Source organism: Equus przewalskii, chromosome 12, assembly GCF_037783145.1.
Source record: "Equus przewalskii isolate Varuska chromosome 12, EquPr2, whole genome shotgun sequence".
Classification (NCBI taxonomy): domain Eukaryota; kingdom Metazoa; phylum Chordata; class Mammalia; order Perissodactyla; family Equidae; genus Equus; species Equus przewalskii.
In genome coordinates, this window is record NC_091842.1 from 9,355,535 (window position 1) to 9,370,103 (window position 14,569).

Genomic DNA, 14,569 nt, shown 5'->3' on the forward strand with positions numbered 1-14,569 from the left:
CGCCGGTGCTCGGTGGCTGCGTCCCGGGACGTTGCCCGGCTCACGTGGCTCCGCCAAGCTCACCTGCGCGGCCCGGCTTTGTGTTGGGAAGCAGGTCCCGGGGCTGCCAAGGCCGGGTGCCCCGTCGCTCCTGTCGGCCGCCCGGGGACACTGGAGGGGCGATTCCGTTCGGTCTTTGGGGCTGGGGCCACAGGGGCCTCGGCTGCGGCTCGCTAGCCACCTGGGGGCATGGAAGCCGCCGCGATCGATGCATCCGCGGTGGGGTCGGAGGAGCAGCGGGGTCACCGCGGGACCCACGACGGCCTCCGCCGCCGCCGGCAGGTGGCGCCCTGGCCACCCCGGGACGGTTAGGGGAGCGTGTCCTCGCCCCGCCGTTGCCTTCCCCCAGAAAACGCGAAAGCATGCGAATGAGAGCTGCCGAGCGCCTCGTTTGCCGCGATAGCCTTCTAGAACACACACCTGCGTTCGTACCCTCCGTCTCTTTGGATCCTGGAACCACTCCGGGGTTTGCTGTTGAGTATTATCTTTCCGCTAACCGAGGAGAGGTCCCCAAGTCGGTGGCAGCTCAGGACCCACCTCCTGTCTTGTTTCTCCAAATCCTGTGCTTTCCAGGGCACCCACTGCCATCTTTACGGAGGAAGGCCAGAGACAGGTCCCGGTTTTTTCTCCTCCTGGGTGTTTACCAAACGCGAGAGGGCTACGCCGATGAACACGGGCGATGTCTTGTGGCCGGGAGACGGGCATGCGTCGTGCTGGGAAGAACGAACACTTCATGGCCGGATAAGGCGAGACTCAGAAAAGCATAAAAGTGCTTCTGGAAGCTTTGCATGCAACTTTATGTCCCTCATTTTGTTTGGAAATACTCACCCAAGACTTCTGTTGGTGTTAATTCTCCCAACACCGACAGTAGTGTGGCCTCTGCTCGCTTCCATGTGAGAGTAGTCTATAAAATAGGGTTCTCAAGTTACAGAATGATATGGCTAACATCATCTCATTTATGGAAAAAAGTCTTATGTATACTTAGGTATATGAATGCCCAGGAAAACGTTTGTAGGACACCCTTTCCGACAGTTACCTATAGAGAGACCTGGAGCTGGACCAGGGGAGAGAGTAAAGAGGGCTCCTGTGTTTTTCCTGTCTCTGCTTGTGTCTGGTTTGCATGTTTGGCAAGGAGCATATGTTCCTGTATTACTTTTGTAATTAGAAAGTGTAGGAAGGGAAAAAAGGCTCCCGCAGCCTGGAATGTGCATGCCGCGGGGAGCCAGCCGTGAAGTCTGTGAAGGGAGGGAGTGACTGGGGACCAGGCTGCTGGCGTCCGGTGGACTGGAACTCAGGGACGTCCACAGAAACCTTGAAGGGATGGGTTTATCATAAATAGAAAGTGGCCCAAACAAATGTGGTTGTCTTCCAGAACTCTTCCCACCAGGATGGGAGCAGGGAGAAGGTGTAATTAGGTTCAGGAAGGATCCGGCTGAATCTGTGGGAAATGGATTCCCGAATAGGATACGAGAAGGTGTTAAGGGGGCTCGGAGAAGGTTCCAGATGCTTGAGACGGATGCTCCAGAGGGTAACTGAGCCCTTCCACGGAAAGCCCAGCGTGGGCAATGCAGGCTTGAGCTGGCCCGGGTGTCACATGTTCGTGTGTCTCATGAGCCATCAGTCACAGGTGGCCCATGTCCTTGAAATTCAAGAGCCCTGGGAGCAGAGGGCTTGGGGACAGCCCATGACACAGCGCTCTTCACAGCTTTAGCTGCATACATGTGTTTGCAGTGGCTTGGTCTCCGTTGATGGGCAAAGCAACAGAGCTGTTTCTTGATAAATAACCTTTGTTTATTCCGTGGTTGTTGTGCCCGTTGGCGTCTGAATTTTGGATGTGCTCTGTGTTCTCCTTTCTGTGTGTGTGTGTGTGTGTATGTTTGCATGTGTGCCTGCCTGCGCACACCCTCCTGGGCCGGGCGTCTGGGTGTGACGTGCTGGGGGCCTCTTGCCTTACCCTGGTCACCTGTGTCAGAAGCCCAGGGTGGACCCCTCTGTTTAAGCTATTTTTGCAAAGAAGAAGAGGACCCATATTCCTTAGAGGCCTGTTTCCAGTAGAATCTTGCAGCCCCACGTGTGGACCGCTAATGGTTTTTGTGAGCCACAGAGTTCAGATGCCAAATAAAAGTTGAAGGGAAATGCACTGGTGATTGCCTGGAGGGCTGCGCGAGGATGGAGCGCCCAGCTCCCCGCCCCAGTTCTTCCGTTCCACCCTAGTAAGGATAATGGGATAATGCGTTTGGGAAACTCTTCAAAGTATGCAAATCTCACTCATTTCCCTCCCGTCCTCCCTCCTTCCTGTCTCTTTCCCTCCCTGCCCCCCTCCCCTCCCCCCTCCCTTCCACAGATGTTTATTAGGGGTCTTGTCTGTTGTCTCCTCCTTTATACCTCTATGTCCCACCCTGAAGAGGCCAAAACGGCAGTGAGTGACAGGGCGCAAGGGGTGGGCCTGCCCCCATCCCATGTTGCACAGCCCCCAGCTCGAGGAGGAAGAAGTTTTAATTTGGATAAAAGAGAAATTTATAATATTAATTCTTGGACGGGAGTATTCTTCTGACTAAGAGAAACCACAAGGGGCCGGCCTGGTGGTGTAGTGGTTAAGTTCACATGCTTCAGGTTCACAGGTTCAGAACCCTGGGCGTGGACCTACCACTTCTCGTCAAGCCACACAATTCTAGAGGAGGATTGGCACAGATGTTAGCTCAGGGCCAATCTTCCTCACAAAAAAATAAAAAAGAGAGAGAGAGAAAAACCAGAAGAACTGTGGGACCTACCTGGATTTCAGCAGAGGAGGGAATGAATACACCCAGTGTGGGCAGGAGACACGGACAAAATTGGTTTTGCTTCCTTCCCCCTGAAGAACGGTGCTCATTCCATAAACCGCTCACTCCAGCCACGTGTCTGCAGGTTACGAATCAAGCTAGCCAACAGTTCAATAAGTAGGTTCTATCCTTCAAGTGTGACAAGTCCCCTTTCACAATGACCTGGAAAGCCAAAGCCAGGTGAGGAAGGCTTAGAATTCTGGTCTGGAAAGTGGTGGCCGGGGAGGGCCGGCCTGGGCCCTGGCCCACCCTGTACCCCGGATTATTCCCACACTGTGAGGGGCTTCATGCACAGGCTTCTGGACCCCTCAACCTGCACATGCGAGTTCAGTCCACACCCCTTGGCCTCAGAGTGGGCACACTGGCTCAGGGTCTGCCCTGGAAGAGGCACGTGTTCCAGGCGCTGAGAGCAGAAGGGGAGGCACGGATGCTGGGTCTGCAAAACGCAGATCTGCCCTCGTTCCTCCCAGCCTGCATCCTTCGGCCGTGCCCACTGTGGTCAGGAGACAGTTTGAGCTGCTTAACCCCGGATGCTGGTCCTTGTCCAGCTGACATGGACCCCTGTGCTGCAGGCCGTCCCTCAGGCTCCTGTGGGTCATCCAGGTGCCCTGGGTGCTCTGCTCCAGGCCGCACCTTTAATGATGCTGGTACTAATGAATGAGTGACAGTTTCTCTGGACCTCTCACCAGGGGAGGGCCTGTTCCATCCTTGTGCTTTACCTGCAGCAATGGGTCATCCTCACTTCCCCCCTCGAGGCCACCTGCTCACTCTCTACCCGGCCCCCATTTTGCCATTATCCTGGCACCTGGACGTCCAGTTATGTGGCTCCCCCATGGCCGGTGTCACTCTTCTCGGCCTCTCCGTCCACGTCAGCCACTCTCCTTGGCCATACCCCGCTCTCACTCCCCCGCAGGAATCTCATACAGGATCTCAATATCTTCAACTCAGGACTCGGGCCCTGCGCCCCCATCACTCACGCTGTCCCTCGCTGATCCCAGGCCTCTACCCACTCCATCTTCTCTCAGCCCGCGAGCCTGTCCGGTCTTCACGGCCTTCCAGTCCAGCCCGGATCTCACTAGCATCCTCAGCTTCCGGTCCCCTGGACCTTTCTCCCAGCTGCCTAGAAAGGCACCCCCCCCCCCCCACTACAAGGGGACCCTCCAGCTTTCTGTGGAGGGTCAGGAGGGCTGTTTCTGCAAAGCCGCTGCTCCCTGGCAGTGGAGATGGGGTCTGGCACTGGGGCTTCCTGCCTCTCTGCCCAGGATGTGGAGGTGCCTGGCCACAGGGTGCTGTAAGTGCCAGCCCTGTGATGGGAGGCCTTGTGGCACAGTCTGTGACCAGCCTAGCTGCTGTCTGGTGGGGCCCCGTTTATTTCCATAGCAGTGTGTCTTTCTGCTCTGTACTGCTGCCCAATGGACCCTTCTCAGCTGCAATGGAGACCCTCTCTCGCCAGCTTAAAACCCTGTGGTGTCCTATCGTCTCCTATGTCCTCTTGGCAGAGAGGTCAACGTTTAGGTCAACTTTCACCGACTGGCAGGAGCTGCCCAGGCCGGTGTGTTAAGAAGGATTCTGAGGTGGGGCCTAGGCTCTGAGAAGGAGTGCCGGGACAATCTACTGATCACCGTGAGTGGAGGACAGGAAAGTGGAGGCAAGTGTGATGTATTTGCAGCCCTGGCCTTCGTGATAAAATCCAGCCCCTCCGGCATTACGTATGAAGGCTGGCTTTTGAAAGCCCATCTTCCGTCTCTCTATACCAGCTACGTTGTATTCGTTATTTCTGTCGCGCCTCTGTTTCTTGGCGTGTGCTGCATCTTTTGTTTGGAATGCTTTCCCTGCTGCATTAGATGCCCTCCTTTGAGCACCTAGAACATTCTGCTTACATCTATCTCAAGATTTCTCAACCTTGGCACTCTTGACGTGTGGGGCTGGATGATCCTTTGCTATGGGGCCGTCCTGTGCATCGTAGGATATTTAGCAGCATCCCTGGCCTCTACACAGTAAATGCCAGCAGCACCCCCTATCCCCAACTGTGACAACCAAGAACGTCTGCAGGGCCTGCCCAGTGTCCCCTAGGGGACAAAACCGCACCCAGTGATAAGTCACTGTTGTTTCTGAAGATGAACATTTTGATCTGGGGGATATTTAAAAATATTGTATTTAAGGGGAGGGCCACCTGGTGGCATAGTGGTTCACACACTCCACTTCGGGGTCCATGGGTTGGTGGGTTTGGATCCTGGGTGTGGACCTACACACCGCTCATCAAGCCATGCTGTGGCGGGGTCCCACATACAAAATGGAGGAAGATGGGCGTGGATATTAGCTCAGGGCCAATCTTCCTCAGCAAAAAAAAAAAAAAAAAAGTAAAAATTTTTCAGTGGAAGTTTGCAAGTCTATGCACAAGTAGAGATTAAGATGAACCCTCAGGTACCCTCACTTGGCTTTGCCAACCATTCCATCACACTTATTTCAGCCCCCCTCATATTCTTTTTGTGTGTGTAGGGTATTTTAAAGCAAATCCCAGACTCATGCTCATTTCACTTGTAGCATTCAGTACGTGCCTGATTCCTCCCCACCATGCCATCCTCACGTCTAACAAACTTAAAATCAGTCCTTATTATTATTATTAGTAATGCTTATTGCTTATAATTGGATCTAAAATCCGATCCACATTCAGACTTCTCCAATTTTCCAAAGAGCCTTTCTTCATTTTCAGTTTGTTCAAATCTGGGTCTAGATAAAGTCCGTGTGTTGGTGGTTGAGCGTCTGTAGTCTCTCCCCTCGTAGGAGAGTCCTCTCTCCTTTCAGAGAGTGCCCTCAGCTTGTTGGAGGCCCGTCGTCCTGTAGGATGCCCACGTTCCAGGTTCAGCTGGTTGCTTCTCAGTGGAGTCATTAATTTCATCCTCTCCCCCCTGTATCTCTTCTCTGTTGGAGATCGGCTGTAATGTTTTGCTTAGATTTAGGATCTTTTTTTTAGGGGAGGCAAGGGTGCTTCCTGGTTGGCCCCGTTTACCATATCATCTCAGGAGGTCTTATGGGCTGAATGTTTGTGTCCCCCAAAATCCATACGTTGGAGCCCTAACCCCCACTGTGATGTGCTTGGGAGTGGGGCCTTTGTGAGGTCACTGGGTTTAGATGAGGTCATGAGGGTGGGGCCCCCATGGTGAGATTAGTGTCCTTTTAAGAAGAGACAGAGACCAGAGCTCTCTTTCCCTCTGGCCTGGGAAGACACAGAGGGAACGTGGCCGTCTGCAAGCCAGGATGAGGGTCCCCCCCAGGAACCGAATCTGCCAGCACCCTGATCTTGGGCTTCCAGCCTCTATGTCTGAGAAATAAATGTCTGTTGTGTCAGCCACCCAGTCTGTGGCATTTTGTGAGGGCAGCCCGAGCAGGCTGATAGAAGAGGATGTGATTTTTTTCTGGAGAGCTGGGAGTTGGAATTCTCGAGAACACCGTCTGTAGGTTTCTTCTCTCTCTTTTCCTTGCAATTTGTTTGTTGAAGCAGCTAGGGCTCTGCTGATGGACAGCAGATGTTGTTCTAACCTTTTGTGTCACATATGATGCCACACTCTATGTTGTCGTGCCTTATTCGTCTTATCTTTTTGTGAATGAATCTTTAGGATACATTTTTGAATGTGAGTTTTCTGAGTTAAAGCGTTAACACGTGCATCATTCTGCCAGATATGTCAAATTTCCCGCCACAGGCGTTATCCCATTTGCATTCAGCAGTTTTTTCGTGGGGTACATTTTAGAGCCCCGTTTGAATGATGCTGGGTCAAGTGGCCTTGCCGGGGTGACAGTGGACTTCCCTGGCCCACACCGCCTGTGAGCCTGGGCCACCCTAACATTTGCAGGGCCTGGGGCAAGGGGACGGATGGAGGCCCACCCACCATGTGTGTAAATATTTAACAGTTATAAATCAACCTTGCAAACTGTTAAATAAAATATTTTCTGTCATCGACCTTGACAGACACACCATCCTCATGACCTGGCGCCAGGCTCACGTTTAGAACTCTTGACTGCCTTGCATTTTGTGCTGGAACTCGGCGGTGCAGGGAGAGCCACACTCCACTTCCCTTCTCATCCCACCTGACGCCTCGTCCCTAGTGGGGTGTCATGAACACATTTGCGGACACTCTAGCCCAAGTCCTGGCCCCACTCCTCATCCTGGCAATGGCCACTTGGCCGTACCTTGTCCCCACCTGTTTGGGGAGGAAATTCCAGGCCCCTGGGTACCTGTGCTTGGCCTCCAGTGGGGGCTGTGGGCTCTGGGGGTCATGTCCCCTGGGCCCCACAGTCTCCTCATCCTGTGGGTATGGCCAGAGGGGGCCAGAGTGGGCTCCTCAAAAGCACAACGCCAAGCTGGGGCTCCTCTTGCCCAGCTTTCAGGTCAGTTCTGTGTAAATGTCACCTCTGGGGGGATGTGGAGTGAGTCTCAGGGGTGGAACCAGGACACGTGTACCCCAGATCCTCAAAACTTAGATGGCTCTTCCCCAAACGACCCCACTCAAAAAGGCTGCATTACAGTGACTGAGTTAAACGGTCAGTGTCCCAGCGTCGCGTTCCCGTCTAGTACCCTTCTAGCAGGTCATCTCCCACTGGGCTGTGAGCACCAAGCGGGATGTCCCCTGCCTGTCGGGGACCCAGCCCGGGGCTCAGAATAGAGCTGGACTCCGCCGGTGGTGTTGAGTGAACTGGAGCGCCTCCATCAGGGACCCACCGAGGCTGTGAATCTCCAGAGGATGTGGGTCCTTCCCAGTTTCCTCTGCAGTGCCAGCAGCACCGGTCACACAGTCGCCCTGCGCCCGGACGCCTTTCAGAAATGACGAGGAGCGGCAGGGGGGGCAGGCTCCAGGGCTGCTTGTGGGGACTTGTTTCAGCTCTTTTAGGAACACAGCTGTATTCTGGCCGGATGCTCGGGGTTTTTACCCATTTTCACGCTATTCTACGAAGTGATGGAATGGAATTCAGAACTTGCGACTGCTTTTTGTTTTCCATTTAGAAACTCTGGCGGTCAGTTTTGGAAAGGGTCTGATCCTGATATGACAACGCTGCTGGATCTGGACTCTTCCTTCCCCCACCCTCCCCCTCATGTGTCCCCAGGCAGGGCCAGCGTCAGGGCCATGTGACCTGTGCAGATACCAGGGCCCGATGCTCAGAAGGGTCCCATGTTTGGGGTTTAATTCTTTGCATGCACCGTCTCAAAATTCTCAATACTCTCATCTTTAAGTTTGTGCTTTAGGGGCTGGCCTGGTGGCTTAGTGGTTAAGTTCACACATTCCGCTTGGCGGCCTGGGGTTCACGGGTTCAGAGCCCGGGCGTGGACCTACACACCACTCATCAAGCCACGCTGTGGCAGCGTCCGACATACAAAATAGAGGAAGATGGGTGCAGATGTTAGCTCAGGGCCAATCTTCCTCACCAAAAACATAAATAAAGTAAAAATATGTGTTTTGTACGTGAAGTCTGATGGGACAATGGAGCATACCCTGGGGACTTGAGCCTCTTAGCTCATGCCATGTCCCACCTCTCACCTCCTACCGCCTCCCTGGGGTGGAGTCTCTGCTGCTCACTCCCTACCCTCTGGCACCCCCTCTCCATCCCTGTCCAGTAGCCACTGTCACCTTCTGCCTCTGGCTCTGGCCTGGTGTGGGCTCAGGGAGGGGTGGGGCATGGTGGCTGCCGTCCCTGCCCTGGGCTGGCAGTGCCTGGTGTGGTCCGCAGGTGACTCAGCAGGGGAGAGCCTCTCACCACCCCGATCCTAGTGCATCCATGGCAGAGTCTGCACTGCCCTTGAAGGTTGCCTGTCCGCCTTAGGATGGTCGCCCTTGGGAAGGGGAGGTGCCTGCCTTGACTTCCCTGCTCCAGACCTGGAGATAGGTGTTTTAATGGCCTCCCCGGTCGTTTTCCTGGGCAGCCGGGTTTACAGAGCACAGCACAGAGAAAAGCTTTTTTTGAGATTCTTTCGCCATGACCCATAATAAGAAATACCTTTTATATGGTGACTGAGTGCACGTACATGTGCACACACGCACACACACATCTGAAACAAGTTTCACAAAATAATACTTACTGTTACCATATGTGGTACTCTCTTTTTTATGGTATTCTATCTAGTTCATAAAAAAGTACTTGCCAGACTAAGAAAATTGATTCCACAGCCCCTCTGGGTTCAGACCTGCCGTGGGAGACCCCTTGCCCTGGGCAAATGCAGGGGTCCCTTCGCCTCCTGTCTCTGTGATTGCTTGTGGTTTCGTCCTGAGAACTCACTTGCCACTCCCCCTCCCTGTTGATGGATTAATTTCTCCCGTTTACTCCCCAGCCTGGCCCTGAGCGGCCCGCCTGTGACAGGAGCATGTGCGCCCACGCTGCCCACCGCCCTCCCCGCCCCTTGGGAATGTGTCCTTGTCTGGGCCAGTCATTTAACCACCTGACCTTCACCCAGCCCACAGTAGGCAGGCAGGAGCTGGGGACTCAACCGTGAGGGTGGGGCACTCTCCCCGGAGGCCTGCTCGTGGATGGCTCTCTGCAAACTCGGGGAGCGAATGACCACGTCCAGGGGAGGCCTTGTCCCTGTGACTGGATTGTGGGTTCTCTGGTGCCTTACCTTCAAGAAGCTATAATTGAGCGCCTGCTGTGCGATTGGGGCTGGGGGAAGTGAGACCACTGAAGATGCAGAGCCAGCCTCTGCCCTTGAGGAGCTCAGAGACGGTTGGGGAAGACCCACGAGCAAGTGTGGAACTTCCCATGACGTGAATGTGTGTGGCGTGGGGTGGGCAGGCCAGGGCGTGTGCGCACTTACTCGTCCAGGGGAGTGTGGCTGTGTGGGAGCTGGGGCGTCTTTGTGTTTAGTTTTCGCCTCTGTAAAACGGCGGTGATCACGGAGCTAGCCTGGTGGCCCACTGGTTAAGTTCACACGTTCTGCTTTGGCTGCCTGGGATTCGCTGGTTCAGATCCTGGGTGTGGACCTACCCACTGCTTATCAAGCCGTGCTGTGGCAGGCTTCCCACATATAAAGTAGAGGAAGATGGGCACACGTGTTAGCTCAGGGCCAGTCTTACTCAAAAAAAAAAAAAAAAAAAAGGCAATGATCATAGTATTTCCTTCACAAGGTGGTTCTAGGGCTTAAATGAACTAATATTAATAAAGTGCTTAGAAAAACAAGCAGTAAACACTCTGTTTGGGCTTGTAACCAAATGTGTTAACATGCCTTGCAAAGGTGATGAGGAGAGGGGGTCTCACAAACACGTGAGGCCGCAGAATCCTGCTCTGAGAATGGGGTCCCAGCTTCCATACTTCGGGAAATGCTGGCCTGGTGGACCAAGGCTACATGCCGAGGACGTCCTGGAGGAGTCAGTGTCTGCCGTGGGTCCTGCGAGATGAGCAGGCGTGTTCTCGGAAGTGACTGGGAGGGCGTTCAGGCTGACCAAGGGCTTGGACGCGGGGTGGGGCCTGACGTCCGTTGGTGCGGCTGACATCAGAATGGCTGGACGTGGCTGCAGGCAGGTGGGGGGCAGGCAGGGCCTTTGAGGCCTGGGCGCAAAGCCCCTTTTCTGCCACCCTAAGGAGCTTGGGCTTTATGTGGAGGCACGGTCACAGTGGGTCCCGTGGGGCTTTGCTGGTGCAGAGGAGACCAGCAGAGGCAGGAGAGCGGAGAAGGGGGGCCGGCTGGCAGAGAGGCTCAGGGGACCTGGAGTTGGGCGGAGGCCGTGGGGATGGTGCCGAGGGAGGAGGGACCTCTGAGGCTGTATAGCTGGCAGCACCTGGCCACCTGGTGGGCCGCGCACAGGCGAGGACAGGTTGTGGACTGGGCCTCCTGGCTGTCCCCACTGCTCTGGGGGATGCCGGGAGCCAGCTGCTTTGAGCCTGGGAGCATTGCAAAGACTCTGCCGTGTTTTCTCAGTGTTGAAAAGGCAGCAAAACGCAGAGCTCAAGCCCTCGCGTTTCTGTAAAATACTCATCTTTTTCCTCCATGGGGTTTTTGTAGCCGAATTTAAGCATCTAGCCCCGGACTTGCACACATGAGGTATTCAAGGGCTGTTTGTTGAGTGAATGAATGAACGAATGCCTTGACCTCTCTCCTCTAGGAAACTGAGGCAGGGGCCTCTGCCTCTGTGCAGGTCTGCTGTTCTGAGGGGGCCTGGAGTGAGGTCCTTGCCTGTGCTTTATCCCCACTGGGCCGGCTCTGGAAGCCACTTTCAGAGGAACCACCGCTTCAGGGGATCCTGCCTCTTCCTCTGAAGCAGGAGAGGGTGGAAAAGGGGGACCTTTCCTAAAAATCATGCGGAATGACCTCGATATAAATATCTGGTGGGGCCTTTCTCAAAGGCTCCAGGGCTTTCTGAGTCTCCTCTCCCCCATCCCAGCTTGTCTGTTATTTTAAAATCCTTTCCCAGAGACACAATTCCTAAGGCAGCGAGAACCCCGCTCCAGGCTTCCCTTGGCTTGAGCTGGGCCGACACTTCATTGCCGCTTCGACCGTGTATGAGCTGGACCCTGACCAACTCCGCCTGCGCCAGGGACCAGAGGAACAATAACGAACTGTGAGAGGATTTTCTGGAATCCCGCAGCCGATCCTGGGGATGTAGACACATGGCACACTGTTCTCCTCTCCCAGGAGTCCGGGGTCCTCAGCCTTTCCTGCCTCCCAGAAACCGGGGTCTCGGTGTTTCTTTGGTGGCCTGTACGAGACCACCTTGCGAGGAGCTGGGCCCGGGCCAGGTTGATGCTGTCACACTCGAGGAGGGAAGCAGGGCGCCCACCTTGTGCGCCTCTCTGTCTGCCCCACCCACAGCCGCCTCCAGAGGGATCTGCAAGAAGGTGGGAGCGGCCGTGCTGCCCCTGACCTTCGCCAGCTTCCCCTGCCCGGATATTTCCGGAACTTGTTGCGTCAGGTGTTAACAGAAGCTGCGAGGAGAAGCTTGGGAAGTGCTTAGAACCAAGCTCAAGTTTCCTGAATAAAGAGGGAGGGCCTAAAGAGCAGACTCTGGAGCCAGGTTGCCTGGGGCTGGATCCCAGCTCTGGGTGGCCCCGACTGAGTCAACTGACCTCTCTGTGCCTCAGGCTCCTCATCTGTAAAGTGGGGGTGATCTTAGTTTTCACTTCATCAGGTCGTTCTGGGGCTGCATGAGCTAATATTAATAAAATGCTTAGGACCATATCAGGTGAACACTCTGTGCAGCCGTGGAAAAGGATAAAGGCTTTCACAGACAGGGTAGCGTGCCGACCGGCCTTGCCAAGCTTGGGAAATGGGGAGTTGCACAGACATCTGAGGCCTGGAATCCTTTTCTGGGGAGCGTTTCCTTAGGATGGTGTTCCAGACTCCAGACTTTGGGAAACGCTGGCCTACGGGTCAAGGTTAAAAGTCTCAGCACTTTGCCCTCACCCTCCGGGAGCTGGTCCTAAGCTCTCTCGCCGGCTGGGGTCGTTTCTAACCTCACCCTGCCGTCGCCCACCGTGGTGCTGCAGAGGAGCCAAGAAATACAGAATCAAGGGTCCTTTCAGTTTTTCTGAATCCCTGAGGACCCTACTCAGGTTTTGAAGGCCGCAGGTGAGGGCTGGGGACCTGTCTGTGCTCCCAGCCGAACCTCAGCCACTGGAGGGGGAAGCGTGAGCACAGAGGGCCGCCCCCAGAACGCAAGTGGGGAGGAGGTTGGAGAATCTGGGGGCCTGAGATGCCCACGGCAAGGTCGGTGGCCAAGGAGTTCAGATGAGCTTCGTGTCCCAGGGAACCCCGTGTGGCCCCGGAGTGAGGGAAGGGCTTCTCCGGCAGGTGTCTCCTGCAGCCGGCCTGTCGTGACCCTTCAGGAGCCACAGTCCAGCCAGCGCTTCCCTTCGTAGACTCACAAGTAACATGAAACTAATAGGATTGGGCCGAGATCAAGTGAGGAAATGTGTTTGTGAAATATGCAGACTAATTATTCCTGAGCGTGCTCCTGCTCCCTGGATGGGGCCCCGGGAGAGGGGGCGGGAGGCACCCACACGTGCATGAGGATGGTCGTTTGCTCTGTGTGTGTGTAAGTGGTTTGCATCTGGGACTGGCTGTGATTTGCAGCCCAAATATTTTATGTCTTTCTTTGAAAGTCCCCCACGCCCTTCCTCGTTCTGAAAGGACAGGGCCTGGGTGGCAGTGGCTGAGAAGCCCCCCAGGTCCTGGCACTCGGGGGGCCCGGCTGAGGGTCTGCCCTGCTGGGAGCTATTGTGGGAGCCTCGGGCTTCCCTCTTCCAGGGAGCAGCCTGTGGAATCAGGCCCCGCTGCGGGCTGCCTGCGGTCCCTGCCGGCCCCCGGAGGCGCCAGGGCCTGCCGGACACCGGTCTCACGTGGGCAGCCTTTGCCGAGAAGGTGGCGGTTTCCTTCTGGTTTGGCTCCGGCCGTCTGCGCCCCGGCCAGTTGCCTCTGGCATCTGACATTTTTGTCATTCCTGCTCCCCTGGAAGGGCTTCTCTGGGGAATCAGCACTTCTCTCTTCCTGTCCCTCTGTGATTGACTTGGCCACACGGCTGAGTCTCCGGATCTGAGAGGGCTCAGCCTGCTGGACACCCGCTGTTTCTGGGTGATGGGATCCTGGGCTTCTACAGGGTCTGCCAGGCTCTTCCTGTCTTTTGTCCTGTGGTTGATGCTGACAATTAGCTCAGACACTGAAACTCTTCGCACAAGAGCTCTGAATATCTGCCTTCCTGCAGAGGCAGCTGAGCAGGCGGGAGAGACCCCTACATCAGGGGCCCGGAGGGAGCTCATCCAGACCCCCCCCCCACAACCTGTTCCTTGTCTCTCTGGGTGCTCTGCTCCCCACCAGCTGCCTTTTAATCTCAAACTGCTTCCTGCCTCAGGGCCTTTGCACTGCCTCGATCAGTCTTTGCTTTCTCTTGGCTTAGCTAACTCCTGCTCAAAGCTCAAAGATCAGCTTAAACATCAGGTCTTCAGGGAACCTTTAGCTATCCCCCAAGGTGAGGTCAGTCCCCTTGGTTAAATGCCCCCGAGCTTGCTCTTGGACGTAGAGGCTCATGATAACTATAAGTCAATCCTATAACTGATTGATAATTGGTCAATAGTTGTCTACCCTGAGACTGTGAGTTCTGTGAGGCCAGGGATCCCATCCATCTTGTTTGGTGCCATACCTCTAGGTTCTTGCAGAGTGCCTGGTCACAGAGGGGACTCAGGAAAGGACTAACCGCTTTGCCAGCTGTGTTAGTTTCCTCTTGACGCTGAAACAAATGATCATAAACTTCATGGCTTAAAAATCACAGATTTATTATCTTACAGTTCTCGAGGTCGGAAGTCCAGAATAAATCTCACTGGGCTGAAAGCTGTTCGAAGGGCTGGTCCTTCTGGAGGCTCCAGGGGAGAAGTCATTTGCTTGTTTTTTTCTGGCTTCTAGAGGCTGCCAGCATCCCTGGACTTAAAGCTCCTTCCTCCATCTCCAGAGACCATCCTCTAACCTCTCTTTCCAACCTTTCCTCTCTCTCTGACTCTCATCCTCCTGGCCCCCACCCCCATCTTATAAGGACCGGTGTGGTTAGGTTGGGTCCAGCCGGACAATCCAGGGTCACCTCCTCCCCTCAAGGTCCTTAATTTAATCACACCTGCAAAGTCCCTTTTACCGTGTGAGATAGCACAATTCCAGGGATGGGGTGAGGCCATCACTGGGGCGCCATTATTTAACCTACCACACAAACAGAAGCGAAAAGGGAAAGACACACCAGACTTTCGGGGCC

General features: G+C 54.9%; 1 protein-coding gene across 2 annotated transcripts in view; it reads left to right on the top strand.

Annotated features, from left to right (window-relative positions):
* The window catches only part of COL26A1 (collagen type XXVI alpha 1 chain), a 160,293-nt gene that overhangs the window by 795 nt on the left and 144,929 nt on the right, over positions 1-14,569 (top strand). The window lies entirely within an intron of this gene.